Below are 20,288 nucleotides of genomic sequence, written 5' to 3'. Positions count from 1 at the left end.
GTCATAGTGCTACCACGGGTAGTGTTGCGTCCTGGACACGCAAGACTCTCGAGGGCTTGTTTTCTCACAGAGACATGAGATGGCTAAAGTTTAATCATGAAAGGAGGAATCATATTGGAGAACCTCTCAGACAGAACGCCCATTATGCCAATATACCGGTTGTCAAGCCCTTTTTTATGCTGATATGATAAATTCTCTAACATGACCTTAATAGATAACTAACTCTTACATGAATCTATTATCAAATTGCTCTCTGTCACAATTTAAATTTGGGGATAATATTGTCCACATGTTATGGTGATACTCTATTACTGGATTAGAGCCTGCTGGTATTATTACAATACCACTGACTGCAACTCGGCAGATAATAAACATGATTTTATTAAGGTGTAATTGTGATTTGCAAACATCCTTCAGTGGGTATGTGCAGGCCCAATGTGCATGATAGCTATTGAACACACAGGTCAGATGGAGTTATTAAAAAATAAATTAGTGACGTAGGGTGGTGAGTATAATGACTGTGACTGAGCATCTGAGGGGAGTGGAAATCATATGCTAAATGCAACAAAAATGTCTTTATTCGGGAATATACAGTATGTCTAAAGTCTAAATCATGATAAGCAGGCAATCTCTTGGAGACCCTCTCAGTACATTAAGTTCCAGGCATACACTGGCCCTATCCCCGAACTCTACCTGTGCTACACTGACAACTGCATTGATGCTAAATTCTGCACCCATGCAGAACTCACTGACTTAATCGACTTCACAACTAATTTCCATCCTGCACTCAAATTCACTTGGACCAGCTTTGACATCTCCCTACCGTTTCTAGATCTCACCGGTTCCATGACAGGAAACAAACTATTGGCTGACATCTATTACAAACCCACTGACTCCCATAGCTATTTAGACTGCACTTCTTCCCACCCTGTTTCCTGTAAAGACTCTATCCCCTACTCCTAATTCCTCTGTCTATGCAGCATCTGCGCCCGGGATTTGTCCATACCAGGTCATCGGAGATGTCCTCATTTTTTATAGAACAGGAGTTCCCCTCTTCCACTATAGATGAGGCTCTCACTAGGGTCTCCTTGAAATCCCGCAGCTCCGCTCTTGCTCCACCTCCCCCCATTCGTAACAAAGGCAGAGCTCCCTTTGTCCTCACCTTCCACCCAATCAGCCCTCGCATACAGCATATAATCCTCCGAATTTTTCACCACCTCCAACGGGATCCCACTATCTTCCCCTCCACCCCTTTCTGTTTTCCGTAGAGACAATTCCCTCCACAACGCCCCGGTCAACTCGTCCCTTCCCACCCAAACCACCCACTCCCCAGGTACTTTCCCCTGCAAACGCAGGAGATGCAACACCTCCCCCCTCGATTCCATCCAAGGATGCCAACAGTCTTTTCAGTTGAGGCAGAGGTTTACTTGCACCTCCTCCAACCTCATCTGCTGTACCCGCTGTTCCAGGTGTCAACTCATGTATATCGGCGAGAACGAGCGCAGGCTCGGCAATCATTTTGCTGAACACCTCCACTCAGTCTGCTTTAACCTACCTGATCTCCCGGTTGCTCAGCACATTAACTCCTCCTCCCATTCCGAATCTGACCTTTCTGTGCTGGGCCTCCTCCATTGTCAGATTGAGGCCCAGCGCAAATTAGAGGAACAGCACTTCATATTTCACTTGGGTAGCTTACACCCCAGTGGTATGACTTCTCTAACTTTGTAGCCCTTGCTTTCTCTCTCTCTCCATCCCCTCCCCCTTCCCAGTTCTCCCACCAGTCTTACCATCTTTGACTACGTTCTATCTTTGTAACGCCCACTCCCCTGACATTAATCTGAAGAAGAGTGTCGACCCGAAACGTCGCCCACTCCTTCTCGCAAGAGATGCTGCCTGATGTTGTTTGTCCCGCTGAATTAATCCAGCAATTTGTGTCGATTTAAACTCGCATCTGTAGTTCTTTCCTACTCATTAAGTTGTTATACTCTTAAGAACAAAGATAGCAGCAGGTGATTCAATACAATTTTATCTATCAAAATAATTACATTATTTACAAATGTTCCCTTTTGTTTGAAGAAGAAATCTCCAGGAATCATAAAAGGGGAGAAAGTTTGTAATATGGTTAATCTAAGTGTCTTGCACACCTGATAACAAATTAGAATAACAAAGCTCTGGAATAACTCAGCGGGTCAAACAACATCCTTGAAGAAAATGGATAGGTGATGCTTTGGATCGGCACTCTTCTTCAGACTGACTGTAGGGGGAGGGAAAGAAAGCTGGAAGGAAGGAGGGGCAGGACAAAGCATGACAGGTAACAGGTGAATATAGACAAGTGGTGTTTTTGTTAGGCAGTTGCTTGAACAATGGCAAGAGATATTTAAAAAAAACAGAAAATGTGAGAAAAAAGGATTGAATTGTCGTGAATTGTGAAGCCATTGTAAGAAATGATGGTGGATAGAGATAGGGAGGGGAGAAATAGGTGTTATTCCAAGTGGGGCACAAGGGGAGGGGGGGAGGGGGAGAAACGGTATGTCTTGCATGTCCTAGAATGAAACACCTCATCTTGGGAGAAGGTGCAGTCGACATGGAGGAATTGAGAGCAGGGGGGTGACGTCTTTGGAAGACACAGAGTTGGAGGAAGTGTAGCCCTCTATAACTGTGGAAATTGGTAGGTTTGTAGTAGAAGTCAGTTGATAGCCCATCTCCTTAGATGGATAAAGAGATCAAGAATGGAGAAAATGGTGTCAGAGATAATCCAGATAAATTTGAAGGCAGAGTGGAAGTTAGTGCTGATTTTAATGGTCCATGAGTTCTGCACAGGTGCAGGAGGTAGCCCCGACGCAGTCGTCCATGTAGTGGAAAAAGAGACGGCACATGGTGCCAGTTTACACTTGGTTCAAGGATTGTTCTATGTAACTGCCGAAAAGGCATGCATAGTTGGAGCCCATGCGGGTGCCCATGGTTACACCTTTAACTTGGAGAAAGTGAGATGTCAAAAGAGATGTTGTTGAGAGTGCGGACCAAGTTCTGCCAGGCAGAGAGTGTTAGGAAAGGGAAGTTGATTAGGTCTCTGTTCGAGGCAAAACCGGAGGGCCTTGAGATCTTCCTTGTTGGGGAATGGAGATATAAAGGGACTGGACGTCCATGATAAAGATGAAGCAATTGAGGCCAAGTAATTGAATATTATTAAAGAGTTGAAGGGTGAGTTTGCTGTCTCGGATGTAGGTGGGTATCGACCGGCCAAGGTGGGATAGGTGTTTGTAAATTAGTTTAGTGGTGAAGGAGAAGGCAGAAACAATGGGGCACTCTTCCAGGGCACTCTTATTTGTGGATTTTGGAGGGGATAGAAATGGGCAGTGCTAGGCTTGGGATCTATGAGGTCGGAGGCTGTGGAGCGGATATCGCCAGAGATGCTGAGATCAGAAACAGTCTGGGAGATGATGGCCTAATATTTGTTTGTGGGGTCAAGGTCAAGGGGCAGGTATGAGGAGGTGTCAGAGAGTTGATGTCTGGCCTCAGCATGAGAGAGATCCACATGCAACTTTTGCAAAGTGAATATTATAAAGCACTGCAAGAATTTTGGGACAGTATTGTGGATGGCTTGATTATATTTATGTACAGTCTGTTCTTTGACTGGATAGCATGCAAACAAATGCTTTTCACTGTGCCTCGGTACACGTGACAATAATAAACTAAACTAAACTAAACTATCACTTGAAAATGCTCTCTAGATTTTAGTGCAATAAATCCAATCAAATAAAAGATGGGAGACTAACAATTGCTGCATGAGATTTTTTTTGTGTGCTGTCCCACTCTGCAGTAATTAAGAGTTGCCTCACCCTGCATGAAAGCCTGATCCAAGATGCAGATCAAAAACACAAATCCCTCCAACATTGAAGGTAGACACAAAATGCTGGAGTAACTCAACAAAACAGGCAGCATCTCTGGAGAGAAGGAATGGGTGACGTTTCGGGTCAAGACCCTTCTTCAGACTGAATCCTCCAACATTGGCCATCTAAAAGCTACAGAACTAAAGTAGAAACAAGTCAGTCCCGAGGTACTGCTTAAGAGATTATTAGCACATATCTTACATTAACCTTTTGATTAGCTCAGAGTGTGATTTTGTATTGCACTTGATTGTACTACCGACTTAAGCTCTCTGCTGATGCCAATTACACCATAATAAAGCCATGTTTACTGTCTGCCTGGTTCTGATCATACAATAGCAACAGGCTCTAATCGAGTCATTATCACTGCAATATAAGTAGAAGAAAATCCCCAAATTAAATTGAAACCATTTGTGACAGTGAGAAACTATTCAGCAAAGAGATTAGATGAAAGAGTAGGTTAAGGCAAAGCTCACGTGAAATATAGATAAACAAATCTGCAGCTTTGTGGGTCTTACAACTACTGTTAATCAGCTGCTTTCTGAATTTGACAGTAAAATGAAAGGCGGTTAACAATAACTGTGGAAATGTGCCCCCCCAATTGCATGCTGAATGACTGCTCCACTAGAGCCTGTGCTAGTTTTTATCTTGTCTCCTTCAGTTCTTGGAATTGGGAGAATCTGTTCAATTCAGTTCAAATTTTCAATATTTTCTTCAAAGGGCCCATGAATGTGTCAGATATTGAAAAGCATATTTAAAAAGAATTGGCATAACCACAGATGAAAGCTTCTCTTCAGGCTTCAATTATAAACATTCTTTCAAGACTAGAATTCAAGAATTACCACATGTGGCAGTATTAACAGAAGCTAAATATCATTGAGTTAATTTATGTTAGATTTCTGACCTGAAAGTTAAGTTTAAGTTTGGAACAGCCTGGGTGTTGATACATTTAAGGACATTGTTTCATTTAATTCTAACTCATAAAATAGCCTTTGTTGGATATTTTGCTTTCCTGGCTAACATTTCTGCATGGATTCAAACACTATATCAGTTCTGTGTTATTCCCAGAAAAGGAGTTTTCCGTTAGCTTTCTGTAAGAGAAAGAAATAAATGTATATTTCAACTCTTTTCTGGAGTGCAGTGTTCTAACCATATATCAAGTTAAGTCGATGTACTGAAATTTGTGATAACATTCAATACTCAAACTTTCAAGAATCCATAAGGTACATGTTAATTTTGCTTTCTGCTAATTTGTTGGACTTAATGTTAAGGAAATCCTTCATTGCTTATTAAAATATATTTTTGGGAAATTAGGCAATACAACATGGGCTAATTTATGCCCATTCTTAATTGCCCAATGAGTCTTTCTGTTTCCACTGTTGTGAATAACTATTTGGATAATGTGCCTATAATATAGGTAGGTTGCATTTCCCTGACTGTTATTGAGGTTTACACGAGTTGTTGGAGCTAAACTCATCTAGTCAAGTGGAGAGTATTCCTACACACACCAGGCATGCTTGGCAGGTGTTGCAAAGGGATAATAGGAGCTGAGTTATTTGTGAATTATGTGCAACATGAATCAACATTTCTGGTTGATTATAGCATTATTTTCTCGCTGTACTCTATCATAACATTTGTTCAAGATTGATGACAAGGACAGGAATCCTAACGGAAATAGCTTCATATTGATGGTTTAGTTATTTTTCCCTTCTTATTATGCACTTCCATGGATAATCTAGATGAAGGGATAGGATGAACAGTTGCCAAATTTGCCGATGACATGAAAACAGTTTGGAAAATAAGTTGTAAAGAGGACAAATTAAGTTATAAAATATATTCAAATTATATAAGTGAGTGGAGAAAGATCTGGCAAAAAATCTGCCAAAAGTGGGAATATGCAAAATTCTCTATTTGGTAGGAAATGAAGAAGAGAAACATTTCTAAATGATGAGAGATTGTATAGCTTTGGCGTACAATGGGATTGTCCAGGTAATCTAATTCAATCTGGTGGATACTATATTTACATATCTGTTCTCATTTGATTTCTGATTATATCAAATGAGAACACAGATTTGTTACTACAGGGGCACAACCTTTTATCCGAAAGCCTTGGGACCAGACACTTTTCGTAATTCGGAATTTTTCGGCTTTCGGATTGGAAGATTTTTAGCGTAGATTTTAACGGCTGGCTCAGTGGTAGAGTGCTCGGCTCATATCCGCAAGGTCGCAAATTTGCGCCTCGATCCCGGCAGTTACTCGATCGCGAGTTTGAGTCTTCAATGTAGTTTTTTTCTTGCAGAATAGGAGAGAATAGGGAGGGTTAGGCTGGGATCATTCTCTGCGAGATAATCTTAGTGCGGGAGACAAGTATAGGAGAGGCGTACTGATTGTGTGGGCAGAACTTTGGAAGTGATTGCCCACCATTCTCAAAAGTCGCTGTGTCTAACTGTCACTCCAACTACAGAGGAATCCGCTCCCCGATGGGCCGCTACGGCGACAAGTGGCAGTTCGCCCACAGCCCGAGCTGCGCCACCCCAAGAACAAGACGTAACTTGCACACCATCAGCTTCTGCCCCTACGGGGAGCGTGTTCCTCTGGAGTTGGAGCGGGGCTGGGCTGGAGTTGCTGATCTGGAATCTCCATGCTTGCAGTGGGCCTGGGGGTCGGTGTCCTGATGAGGGGGCGCAGCTCGGGCTGTGGGCGAACTGCCACTTGTCGCCATAGCGGCCCATCAGGGAGCGGCTTCTGGTGGTCCTGACATCTTCGGCCACCCCCCTGTACAGGAGCTGAGACTGGGAACTGTACCACCCTTGCAGGTGAGCAGGAGAGTGGGGTTGTTTGCAGTTGCAGAGGGAGGGGGCAAGGGCGGTACAGTTCCCAGTCTCAGCTCCTGTCCAGGGGGGTGACCGGAGACGTCACAGCCCGAGCTGCGCCCCCTCATCTGCAACCCCAAGAACAAGACGAACCTTGCACACCATCAGCTTCTGTCCCTACGGGAAGCGTGTTCCTCTGGAGTTGGAACGGGGCTGGGCTGCTGCTGGCTGTGGGTCTCTGGGATCTCCGTGCTTGCAGTGGGCCTGGTGGTCGGTGTCCCGTTGGTCTTGACGTCTCCGGTGATTGGTACTGACCTGCTGGCTGGCATCGCCGATGTGAAGACAGTGCAAAGCCCCCGCGCCGGTGCAATGAGCGGGGAACTGGAGAGGGGAGGGAAGGGGTCACACACATGGCCGGGAAGCAGAGGGGTGTAGGAGGGGTGAAACTGAAGGGAGCGACAATCTGCTACTGCCTGCCCGTTAAAACGTTCCCACACAAGACTCACGATACACTGTGTATCGTGAGTCTACCGTGGGAACTTTTTTAACTCAGCGGGCAGGCAGCAGCATATTGTCAATTATTAACCCTCCCGCGCAATATACCCTCACCTCTTTTATGAATGGGGATTTAGTTCCCCTTTCTTCGAGGACCAACCAGAGGTTCCGCTGTCACCTCTGCGGGCCGCCCTCGGTGAACGTCTTCAAGGACCTTTCTTCAAGGACTGAAAAAATGTCCGCTATTCGGAGCTTTTCGTTATTTGGATCTTCGGATAAAAGGTTGTGCACCTGTACTGCCCATTTGATGGTAGGAGATTTAACAATGATAACAACTTTACATGTCAAGGGCTGATGTCTTGATTTTTTTCTTGTCGAAAATTGTGATTACCTGGCACCAAATCAAAGCATTCTGTTAGCTTTCTTAATAGCTTGCTCTTCTTACAAAATATCTTTTGCAAATCCTGGTAAGGACAATTCCACTCACTCATCCACATTTACTTGATGGAGTGCAGCACTAAACTCTGGTCACTTCCAATTCAACAATATTGAAAAAAACAGATATTACTGGTATATCATCAAGCCCAAGACCAAGCCTCCAGCCAGTGTATAGTATCCTCCGCTTTGCTCTACTTCCAATTTCTACTATTTTTTCATAGTTTTCTTTGCTTTCGCCATCTTTTTTTTCTTCTTGCAAGGAAAATCCAACATGCCTTGGGGAAAATAAAGTATGTGCAAATAAAATAACCAGTACAGCAAAATTAAGTCAGTTTTCATACAAATAAAACATGCCAAGTGTCCAGAGGGAAACCAACAACCTAACAAAATAAAATTGCTGCTATCCTTTTTGGGGTGGATGAACCCTTTCAACAGCAGTTATACATTGTCCTCAACAATGCTTTAATTTGCTGAATGAGTTTATGACATGATGATACAGGGATTTAAAATGTACAAACTATAAAGGAACCTGCGTATATTTCATAATGGTTTAGTTCATCTCAGAAAATATGGTCTGATCTAATGGAGTTGGGCCATAATTATGGTGCAGCATGTGGGTGTATCTACCCAAAATTGTTTGTTTTATCGAAGGAAAGTATGGAATTCCTTGGTCCAAATTCTGAAATGTAACAGCAGTTTTTATTTCCTCCAACAAATATTAAGCATTTTGGAATATCTGTTTGTTTAAGCTGAATAATTAGGCTAAAAATATATTTTTTAACTCGAGTAAATGATGAATATTTCCTTTACCAATTTTGTGACACCTTTTAACATGAGGTGAATTCACTATAATATATCTTGCATATCATGATGAACTGGACAGTCCATTGCATCACACAATCCCTAGCTCATTTGCCCTACATGAAAAGATCTAGTTGCTTCAAAAAAGGAATGAATTTTCCAAGCATTTTGATGTAATGACTGATTGACCTTCACACATTTGTATACGTACAGGAAATAGAAACAGCCTTGTTGATAGATGGACTCATTTTATGTTTGGTTATCTTTCAATCATGAGTTAAATGTTAAAATTGTACAAGGCATTGGTGAGGCCAATTCTGGAGTATGGTGTACAATTTTGGTCGCCTAATTATAGGAAGGATGTCAACAAAATAGAGAGAGTACAGAGGAGATTTATTAAAATGTTGCCTGGGTTTCAGCAACTAAGTTACAGAGAAAGGTTGAACAAGTTAGGGCTTTATTCTTTGGAGCGCAGAAGGTTAAAGGGAGACTTGATAGAGGCCTTTAAAATGATGAGAGGGATAGACAGAGTTGACGTGGATAAGCTTTTTCCCACTGAGAGTAGGGAAGATTCAAACAGGGGGACATGACTTGAGAATTAAGGGACAGAAGTTTAGGGGTAACATGAGGGGGAATTTCTTTGAGTAGTGGTGGCTGTGTGGAATGAGCTTCCAGTGAAGGTGGTGGAGGCAGGTTCGTTTTTATAATTTAAAAATAAATTGGATAGTTATATGGATGGGAAAGGAATGGAGGGTTATGGTCTGAGCACAGGTATATGGGACTAGGGGAGAATATGTGTTCGGCACGGACTAGAAGGGTTGAGATGGCCTGTTTCCGTGCTGTACTTGTTATATGGTTATATGGTTATAATCAGTCATACAATCATCACATTTATTTTGTGTTTAAACATTTGCACATTGTGCTTGTAGGAAAACTACAGAGGAAGACTTGAAGCAACAAAAAGATCAGAAGAGGCCTGGAAATCAAGCAGTTAATGTATATTTCTGTGCATGTTTTATTTCAGCACTACATGCTGTAAGAAAGATATCCATTCAAATCAAAAATCTCCTAAGCAATGTAATAATGTTCCACTAACTTAAGGGGAAACGCAATAGTTAATGGACCATTTTTGCAATCTACTGACAAAATTAAAATACCAACAAAAATACCTCTCAAGGTCTATGACTGACTTGACAACATTGAGAGAAATACTGTGGATGGCTCGATTGTAATCATATATAGTCTTTCTGCTGACTGGTTAGCACGCAACAAAAGCTTTTCACTATATTTCGGTACACATGACAATAAACTAAACTAAGAATAGTATTGAAAACATAATTAGATATTCTATCTGAAATAAAATATTGCAGATGTTGGAAATTTAAAATTAAAAGGGAAAATAGCTTACTTGGCAGCATCAGTGGAGAGAGAAACTGGTTGTAAATGAAACAAGTTTTAAATTGCAGAGAAAGATGAGAGTGGTGGAAAGAATGAAAAATAATGGTCTGTGAAAGGATAGAGATAAGCAGGCATTAAATGAAATAATTGGTGATGATACTATGTCTGGAGCAGGTGAAAACAGCAGGAGATGAATGAATACATTAGTTAAAACAAATGTAGGTCCCTTGCAGTCAGAAACGGGTGAATTGATCATGGGGAACAAGGACATGGCAGACCAATTGAATAACTACTTTGGTTCTGTCTTCACTAAGGAAGACATAAATAATCTGCCGGAAATAGCAGGGGATCGGGGGTCAAATGAGATGGAGGAACTGAGTGAAATCCAGGTTAGCCGGGAAGTGGTGTTAGGTAAATTGAATGGATTAAAGGCCGATAAATCCACAGGGCCAGATAGGCTGCATCCCAGAGTACTTAAGGAAGTAGCCCCAGAAATAGTGGATGCATTAGTAATAATTTTTCAAAACTCTTTAGATTCTGGAGTAGTTCCTGAGGATTGGAGGGTAGCTAATGTAACACCACTTTTTAAAAAGGGAGGGAGAGAGAAAACGGGGAATTACCGACCAGTTAGTCTAACGTCGGTAGTGGGGGAACTGCTAGAATCAGTTATTAAAGATGGGATAGCAGCACATTCGGAGAGTGGTGAAATCATTGGACAAAGTCAGCATGGGTTTATGAAGGGTAAATCATGACTGACGAATCTTATAGAATTTTTCGAGGATGTAACTAGCAGAGTGGATAAGGGCGAACCAGTGGATGTGTTATATCTGGACTTTCAGAAGGCTTTCGACAAGGTCCCACATAAGAGATTAGTATACAAACTTAAAGCACACGGTATTGGGGGTTCAGTATTGATGTGGATAGAGAACTGGCTGGCAGACAGGAAGCAAAGAGTAGGAGTAAACGGGTCCTTTTCACAATGGCAGGCACTGACTAGTGGGGTACCGCAAGGCTCAGTTCTGGGACCCCAGCTATTTACGATATATATTAATGATTTGGACGAGGGAATTGAATGCAACATCTCCAAGTTTGCGGATGACACGAAGCTGGGGGGCAGTGTTAGCTGTGAGGAGGATGCTAGGAGGTTGCAAGGTGACTTGGATAGGCTGGGTGAGTGGGCAAATGCATTGCAGATGCAGTATAATGTGGATAAATGTGAGGTTGTCCACTTTGGTGGCAAAAACAGGAAAGTAGATTATTATCTGAATGGTGGCCGATTAGGAAAGGGGGAGATGCAAAGAGACCTGGGTGTCATGGTACACCAGTCATTAAAAGTAGGCATGCAGGTGCAGCAGGCAGTGAAGAAGGCTAATGGTATGTTAGCATTCATAGCAAAAGGATTTGAGTATAGGAGCTGGGATGTTCCTACTGCAGTTGTACAGGGTCTTGGCGAGACCACACCTGGAGTATTGCGTACAGTTTTGGTCTCCTAATCTGAGGAAAGACATTCTTGCCATAGAGGGAGTACAGAGAAGGTTCACCAGACTGGTTCCTGGGATGTCAGGACTTTCATATGATGAAAGACTGGATAGACTCGGTTTGTACTCGCTAGAATTTAGAAGATTGAGGGGGGATCTTATAGAAACTTACAAAATTCTTAAGGGGTTGGACAGGCTAGATGCAGGAAGATTGTTCCCGATGTTGGGGAAGTCCAGAACAAGGGGTCACAGTTTAAGGATAAAGGGGAAATCTTTTAGGACCGAGATGAGGAAAACATGTTTCACACAGAGAGTGGTGAATCTCTGGAATTCTCTCCCGCAGAAGGTAGTTGAGGCCAGTGCACTGGCTATATTTAAGAGAGAGTTAGATGTGGCCCTTGTGGCTAAAGGGATCAGGGGAGAGAAGGCAGGTACAGGATACTGAGTTGGATGATCAGCCATGATCATATTGAATGGTGGTGCAGGCTCGAAGGGCCAAATGGCCTACTCCTGCACCAATTTTCTAAGTTTCTATGTTTCTAGGAAAGCTGAAGTATACTTGAAGAGGTGAGAAGAAAATAAGAAAGCTAAAAATGTTTGTCACTCCAAAATTGTTGAATTTGACATTGATTATTGAAACAAGTTTGCACTCAGTGATTGCCATCACTGCATTGTTCCCAGCAAAATGACATAAATAAATCTCACTCTCACATATCACCAAATGCACATTTTTGTACCAACTTTAAAGTGATGGTGATATGTTTTGAAACATTTATTGCTAATTAATTTGAATTAGATATACATTCTGTCCTATGTGTCACCTCCTATACATGATTTACAAAAAATGTTCCGGCTATAAGGAAAGATTTGCATCAAAATTGTCATTTACAACCTCAAGACCTCAAATCTCTATGCAGTCAACAATATCCATTGAATATGATACCAAAAAACCTGCAGATTCTGGATTCCTGAGCAAAAAAAAAAACATGCTGGAAAAACAGTTGGAGCAGCAAGTCAGGCAGCATTTATGGAGGTAATGGACAGACTATGCGTAGAAAGGAACTATATATGCTGGTATACACATATATCACAGATGCTGGATGGTCAATGTCACTGCAGTAATTGGAGATGAAAGTTCAAAAGAGGGTAGAAAGCCAGTAGAGGGAGTAGAAAGAAGGTTCCCAAACCAAATTGCCACAGACGGTGCTTTATCTCCTGATTTTCTCCAGAGGTTTGTTTTTCATTCAATCTATATAACTAAAAGTCTCATCTTGACCACTTCCTGTCTGCGCTGTATATTGATTTTAGAAAAAAACGTTACCGTATATCACTAACATTTTTAGCCATACAGTCCTCCTCCGCTGACACGAAGTGCCTTTCCCAGAAGGATTTTATCAGGCTTTATCTTGCATTAAATGTAATCGAGTTTCACTGTATCTTAATTGGTACACGTAACAATAAACAGACCTTTGAACCTTTGACCTTTGAAACTTTTTATCCTATAAATGTTCATTGTAAACAGCTTGATAGTAATTATGTATAGTCTTTACATTGACTGGATAGCATGCAACAAAAAGCGTTTCACTGTACCTCAGGACACGTGACCATAATAAACTAAACTAAACTAAACTAAACTAAACTAAACTAAACTAAACTAAACTAAACTAAACTAAACTAAACTAAACTAAACTAAACTAAAGTAAACTAAACTAAACTAAACTAAACTAAACATGTAGCAATTCAAGATGGTACAATAGTTGACCACCAATTTATCAAGGATAATTGGAGATGGGTAGTAAATGCTGGCAGTACATAAATATATAACATAAACTGAAGCTGAGAGCTAAAAAATATAAGAGATATCTTTGAAGTAGAGATCAAATGACCAAGGTGTTTATGGGGGAGGGGAGGTGATAGTTTATGGGGAGGAGGAAGAGAGACATAGGTGGTCACATCTTTGTAAACAGATGGTCTATGTTTATGAGGGACCAAGTGACAAAGAAGATATACGATGTTTTTAGTATATCTTGTACCATGTAAAAAAAAAAGGTTTGATGTGATGCATTCTGTGGAAACCTTTTCCAGTACTTCTGACCATGACTAATGTCTGTGGAATGTGATAAGGGGACAAAAAACCTATTTAAAGCAATGTAATTCTGTTGTTCGGGGAAGAGGACTGGGGACAGTTGAGTGTCTACATTGGTCACTTAGCTGGAATCCTCGCTCCCTTCCATCGGCCGATGTTAAGTAAAGTTTTGAACTGGTCTACCAAACCGTTTGTGTGGTGTCTGTTTATTAAGAAGCGAACCTGGTTTAGTAGTTAAGATAAGTAGCTTTTTCATTGGCGTAGTTATGCAGGCCTCGCTGGGACCACATCAACGGCTGACTGTGCAAGAGGTTGCGGAGGTTGCCGGGATTGGAAGGGAGATAACTGAGCTCTATCGGTCCCCTTGTAAGACCGACTCCCTAGAAACTCCCGGTCACATCTGTGATCCTTCATCAGAAATTGAATTGGTTCCCTGCCGAGGTTCTTAGCAACAGACAAAGGTAAGACCAGTTGGGCTTTATATGGGTTTTTTTTACAGAAGGGATTGTGTATGTATTTTTAAGACAGAATTGTGCATGTATTTTTAAGAAAGGTCTTATGTATATTGTTAAGAAGGACGTGAGTGGTTCCTCTTTCTGTCTATCTCTCTTTGTTTTCTCTTTTTCTCTCTCTACTAAGGGCTCATCAGCCTTGTTGAGATATCCGTGATTTGTCGGGTTGAGATACGGGGGTTGAGGTGTGTGTCTGGCTTATTGAGACATCCGAAGAGTTGTCGGGTTGAGAAATAAGTGACGTTGTATATTACAGTATTAAGAAGTCTGCCAAGTTGAAAAGAAACTGGGGTCTCGGTTAGAGGGTCTGCTTCGTTGAGACACTTGGGTCGTATATTAAGGAATTAAAAAGTCAGCCAAGTTGAGAAACTGGGGTCTCATTTAGTGGGTCGGCCTGGTTGATATATTTGGGACGATTCGGAATTAAGAAGTCTGTTTTCTCTCTCTCTCTCTTTCTATCTATCTATGGGGAATGCTCTGGATACCGGTCCTATATATGTGTTATTTGAATCCTATGTATAATAAGAAATTTAGAATGTTAAGTTACAAGTTGACCAAACGGTTGGGGGATGAAGCCTGGCCAGTAGGGGGCACATGGAATGTTGAGACAATTAAATAAGCAGAGGTGTTGATATGGGAAAGGAAGACAGGAACCCACTAGAAAGCCGATTTAAAATAGAAAGCTTTAGTTTACAGCAGTTGAACACTAAGTTCCTTCCATTTGGCCTATAAATTGATGTAAATGAGATTTAAAAATCATGTTTTATTGTGAATTATTTGTGAATATTATTTGGACACTTAGGCTATTTTAAAATGTTAATCATTTATTAAGAAATGGATAGATGTTTGGATCTAGTAATTGAAGTTTGAAATTAGCTACAATTGGGTAACTAACTAATTATATGCTTTTATTTCAGGTCATCCAAGTAAGATTATTTTATATTTGTGTCAGAATGGTTCAATCTATGATAACTGAAAATTTCATTCAGTTCTCTTAATTTTTAAGAAGGTTATGGGCTTTTGACGGTCCATGATCACAGTTTTTTTTTATGTCCATAGAAAATCAATAGGGAACAAGATGCTAATTTCCGAGTATGAAAATGGCCATAATTTTTTTATTACTTGAGATATGAAAGTGAATTAGGTGTCAAATTAAACTTATTGTTATGCTTTATCTGATGGGATAAATTGCAGATTTGATTTTTTTTTTTAAATCTCACAGTTTGGTAACATTGCTAGATAGAGTTAAGAAACAAGGATAGCACTAGGAAAGGATGGAAATTATTGCAACTAGAATGCCAGTGGGCAGAGGAACAAGAGAATAGAATTAAAAGACAGACAGGAGGTGAGAAAAAAAGGAAATGGTTCGTAAAAAAAAAACCCAGTACTGGTAAATCCTCTGGAGGAGACTTCATGTCTGGCACGACGACCCTATTTGGTAATGAAAATGAGGAGGAGTTAGATAATCTTGTGAGATGTCCACCTCCCTATGCCCTACCAGTAGCAATGGCATCTTTACCTGGGACAGTTCCATCAGTAACATCCCTATAACTTGAAGTTCTGACCTTACAAAGCTCTCCAGGATTGGGAGCACGGGAATGCCTTTCTGTGTGTAATTTGTTTAAGGCATTGATGCTACCAGAACAGCTGATCATTATTAAATGTACTGCACACACTGGTGCTGGGGACCCTATAGCAAAAGGCAATGGGTTGCTGATAGTGTATCCAAACAGTGCAGCCTGTACATCCAAATGCATAGTGACAGCAGCTAAACAGATGCTAGCAAATAGAACGGTCCTGCCAAACATGAGGGAGGTATGTACATTACAGAGGGACGCCTCTTGTATATAATAATAACTATGGAAACAAGAGGGCTGTGCCATTGATTCAGCACACCCCGCTTGGACAAGTTGGTGTATAACGATACATTTTTACCCGTCTTACCCATGCTGGTAAGGAGGGAATGATAGGATAACAAAGGAAATGTGGTGGCACTGCATATTAGGAATGGCAACTTTATTCATTTGCATGGGGTTGCCGACCTGTGTAAAAAGTTACATGCTTGAGTTGTTTTACTGTTCATGTTTTAAACTATCTGTTATGTTTAAACTATTTAAATAGTTGTTATTTGAATATATTTGATTCCTTTTTAATGCCTTTGGCAACAAAAAAAAGCCTTCAAAATGTCATTGAGGGTGAGTCTGTAGAACACTCTGCCTGGCAATTCCTGCAGTAGGTAGGTTGTTCAACCTTGTGAGAGACTACTCAGTCTGTCCTGGGGTTCTGGTAAAAGTAAGTCTGGATGGATAACGTCTCTCGGTAGTGAGTCTCAGTTGTAGGCAAGGTCCAAGATGAACAAATTTGGTTATCTCTATGTCGAAGGTAACAGATTAAGAATGATGAGAATGACTTGGATTGGAATTGCTCCTACTTTAGCAACACGTTGTATTTGTTAAACTATTAAATAGAGGATTGATTTTGGTGATACCAGTACTATATTCAAGAACAAGTGGTTGGGAGATGTTTACACGATATGTATTGGGAATATGACAACATGTTTGAAGGGACTAACTGAGAAGTATTACATATAAGCAAAATAAGTAAAAAAGATGAGAAGGAAGGGATATTGAATGATTTTGTGTTTAAAAAAAAAAAAATTTAAAATCAGGAGAAAATGCAGATTTAGTTCTGTGGGCAAGGTGAGCTTGTAGGAGCATATCCGGAGAATTATGTGTCTTTAGCTCTCTGGCATTGAGGAAAATGATATATACATATGTTATTAATCACAAAGCTATCCAGGGGCTTTTGTTTGTGCTTGAGTTGAGGCTGGTAAAGGATGGGAAAGCAGTTTAAGGAGATAATGCCAAGGGCCCAGTGTTATAAATATTGCGTAGTAATTTTAGATTTATTTAGTAGGTGGAGTGAAGCTCTACCAACCACTGTTAATAAGGAAAAATGTGCACATTTTAATATCTGACAGCAATTCACTGTGTACACCACCCACAGGTATCTGGGATGGTGGAAAGAGTCAATGGGGATTGCAAAACAAAATTACCCAGGAGGTAAATCCTTTTTCTGACAAGCAACTCTGTTATAAAAAATTGGGGACTAATTGCCAGGTTATTTCCAGTCTCAGCTGATAGAATCCTTGTTATGTCCCAAACTAGGCAATTGAATCAATGTGAATTCCCAGCCTGAAAGTATATTTCGGGTTTATATATAAGTACTGATGAGGGTTGGAGTAGGATGAAGGGCTTTGGATTTCTGGCATTGTGGCTATTTCCAGGGACCTTTCTACAGATCGGAAAGGTTGTACCCCAGCAGCACAGGAACATTATCCCCACAGAGGTTTGCCAGTGCTGTTGGGAGAATTTAAACTAGCTTGGCAGGGGGATGGGAACAAAAGGAAATTTAAGAAGGAAAGTTGGAAAATAAAGATTAGACAACTGGAAAGCAAAATAAATAGGCAGTGGAAACAAAAACAAGTAGTAAATTAGGTTGGAGTATATAAAAATGAGGAAAAATAAGGCAATGTACTTAATTGCGTACGGCATTGCAATAAGGTAGATAAATTAACAGCACAAATAAAATGTAAATGCAATAGTAAAACACAAAGTGCTGGAGTAACTCAACGGGACAGGCAGCATCTGTGGAGGAAATCGATAGAGGATTTGGGCCTACTTTTCTCTAATAGAAATTGTGTAAGGAAAAATTAAATAAAGGCAAAAGAATCAACAAATTTTGTCAAGGGTTTGGCAGTACATTAAATCTCTTTGTGGACATTTTGTTGGGAATTCATCCCCTCTGCAATGTGGAAATGTAGTGTATTCATTAAGTACAACATAATTAAAAAAATAGATGCAGATATGGATAAATAGAAAAAGCATGAAGTACTATCATCTACATATATAGGATCGACAAAATGAATGATCAGTTATAGGTGAAGGACAAATTTGTAGAATATATACACAATGGTTTTCAGAACTATGATGTTGAGGATCCAGCTAAGGAAAAGCTTATTGTTGAATTGAGTATTGTACACTAAGGGGATTGATTAATAGTCTTGTTTTAAAGACACTTTTAGGGAAAATTCCACATAGGATGGTGGAATTTTACATTGAGTTTGATGTGGGTTAATACAAAATTGGACTCTCAAATCGAAATAAAAGGATTTATGAAGTTATGAGCAGTGGGATGGCTGACAAGCCACATTAGAAAGCTTGATGATGGATATGCAATGGCTATCATTCAAATAAATGATTTATATAATTCCTCTAAAGCATCAAAACCCAAGAAATGTGATTTGTTTTTGAATGCCAGGAGAAAATAAAGGAAGAGGCTTATAGTATTGCTAGGAATAGCAGTAGGCCTAAAATTGTGTGTTTTAGAACAATCAAATGAGAACTAAGAAATTTAAAAAAAAAAGAAAAAGGGAAAGTAAATTACAAAGAGACGTCTTTGAAAATGAAATATTATATACTGCTGGTAAAACAATGTTTTTGTATATGTACTGCTTGTAAAACAATGTTTTTGTATGTGGAATGTGGGAAATTCGAAGCAATGAGCAAAGTTGTGTGTCACTTTTTAAGAAGTTGTCCTTTAAAATGCAAATTTACAAAGTTTATGGTGTGCTAATGTGTTGGATGATTATAGATCTTTTGAACCAAGTTTAAAAAAGACTCATCCCGATTAAAGTGTTAAATGAGATTGGAAATGTCAAAATTACAGAGAAAAGTAAATGTATTATTGATTACTGATTCTGAATGAGTTCTTTTGGAAAAGATTGTTTTGATATGATAACAGAGGTTGTCTTTTAAAATGCAAATGAAGCAAGATTACTGTTTTCAAGCAAACAAAGATGTTGAAGCATGGGCTGTGTGAGAGAAATGAAGGTAGATGAAAAAAATTGTTTTATGACTTAAAAAAGGAGGTTTGAGGGAACTCACAATGAGGGATGAAAGGTGAGAAGATAAAGTAGATTGGGGAAGAGAACATATTTGGAGAATTGAATATTTAGGTGGGGAGAGCCTCTTCGGATATAATCGGATTAAAGAATAAATTCACAGGGAAGTGTTAGGAAGGAATGGAGGATCAAAGTAGACAAAAGTGCTGGTGAAACTAAGCTGGTGAACAAGATTTACAACTTTTTATTGATACAGGAAAAGCTACTCTGTCCACCCCCTGGAGAGTGGGGGGAAGCCACTTACAGGCCCTGGGCAATTAACTAATTATGTATGGTCGGCAATTAACCCATGTCTTGCCAGATCTACATTCCCAGGTTGGAGGAGCTTTGCTGGGAGCCATAAAAGCTATACGATGGGGGTGCTGGGACAAGAAGAAATTGAGACTGTTGAAAGAAACAACCAAGTGTTGCTAACAACATGAACTGCTGTAAAGATGAAAGATCATCATCGCTGGATACATTTGATTGACTGTGAACAGTTTGTGGAAACAAGGACGATGGGCTATTGATGTTCCTTTATTCTGGGGTGGCCCAGCCCACATGGACTGAACTTTCTTCAGAATGGCAAACTTGCGGACTAACCCACATTTAAAGGATGGTACACACCTCCTTTTAAACAAGATTGAAGTCAAACATGACAAGCGCAGCAAAGATACCCTGACTACAGACAGTAAGAGGTCTGCAAAGGCCAGTTAAATCTACCTGTTTTTGCCACAACCAAGGCACTGGTGTATTTTAAGGAAACAGTATATTTGTGACAGGGCATTGTTATGTTGCAAATGCAGTGTCACACAAGAGAAGCATGAACCAGTTACACCAGCACACAGGGAATTCCAAATGAAGCCGAATAAAGGCTGAGCAATTTTTATGATCCTTTTCCTGTCCTATGGTAGTAAGGTCCGGGGGAGGTTGGTGGCCATTTAAAATGTTTGGAGGGACTTGTGAAACGATTGTCCACTATGAATTGATTGGGTTACTAGTGTACTATTAATTTGTCTGATGAGATGCTTATGGTCTTTCGTATGTACTCAGCAAGGACTGTAGTTGTTATCAAAATTTTGATAAAAGGATGGAATGATGAAGCCGAATTTTAGTTAAAAATATAAGAAGATATTAAATTGGTTTCTGGGCTAGCTTACAGCTTATATTTAGTGTCAAATTAGGCTTTCCTCAGGTTGCGGGGTGTGTGAGATAACATTGTCTCCCAAGTGAAGGAGCTAGCTAAAGATATCTTTGAAGTAGAGATCAAATGACCAATGTTTATGGGGGAGGAGGTGATAGAGGAAGAGAGACATAGGTGGTCACATCTTTGTAAACAGATGGTCTATGTTTATGAGGGACCAAGTGACAAAGAAGATATACGATGTTTTTAGTATATCTTGTACCATGTAAAAAAAAGGTTTGATGTGATGCATTC

General features: G+C 40.3%; 1 long non-coding RNA gene across 1 annotated transcript in view; it reads left to right on the top strand.

Moving 5' to 3' along the window:
• Window positions 1-13,009, top strand: part of LOC129698000 (uncharacterized) — a 60,922-nt gene extending 47,913 nt beyond the window's left edge. Inside the window, exon 3 of the long non-coding RNA XR_008723605.1 lies at window positions 9,364-13,009. This is a non-coding gene — a long non-coding RNA (uncharacterized LOC129698000). The remainder of the gene's footprint in view (window positions 1-9,363) is intronic.
• Window positions 13,010-20,288: the final 7,279 nt, after the last annotated feature.

This window comes from Leucoraja erinacea, chromosome 6 (assembly GCF_028641065.1).
Source record: "Leucoraja erinacea ecotype New England chromosome 6, Leri_hhj_1, whole genome shotgun sequence".
Classification (NCBI taxonomy): domain Eukaryota; kingdom Metazoa; phylum Chordata; class Chondrichthyes; order Rajiformes; family Rajidae; genus Leucoraja; species Leucoraja erinaceus.
Note: the sequence above shows the minus strand (reverse complement) of the source record. Positions and strands in the feature narration are given on the sequence as shown.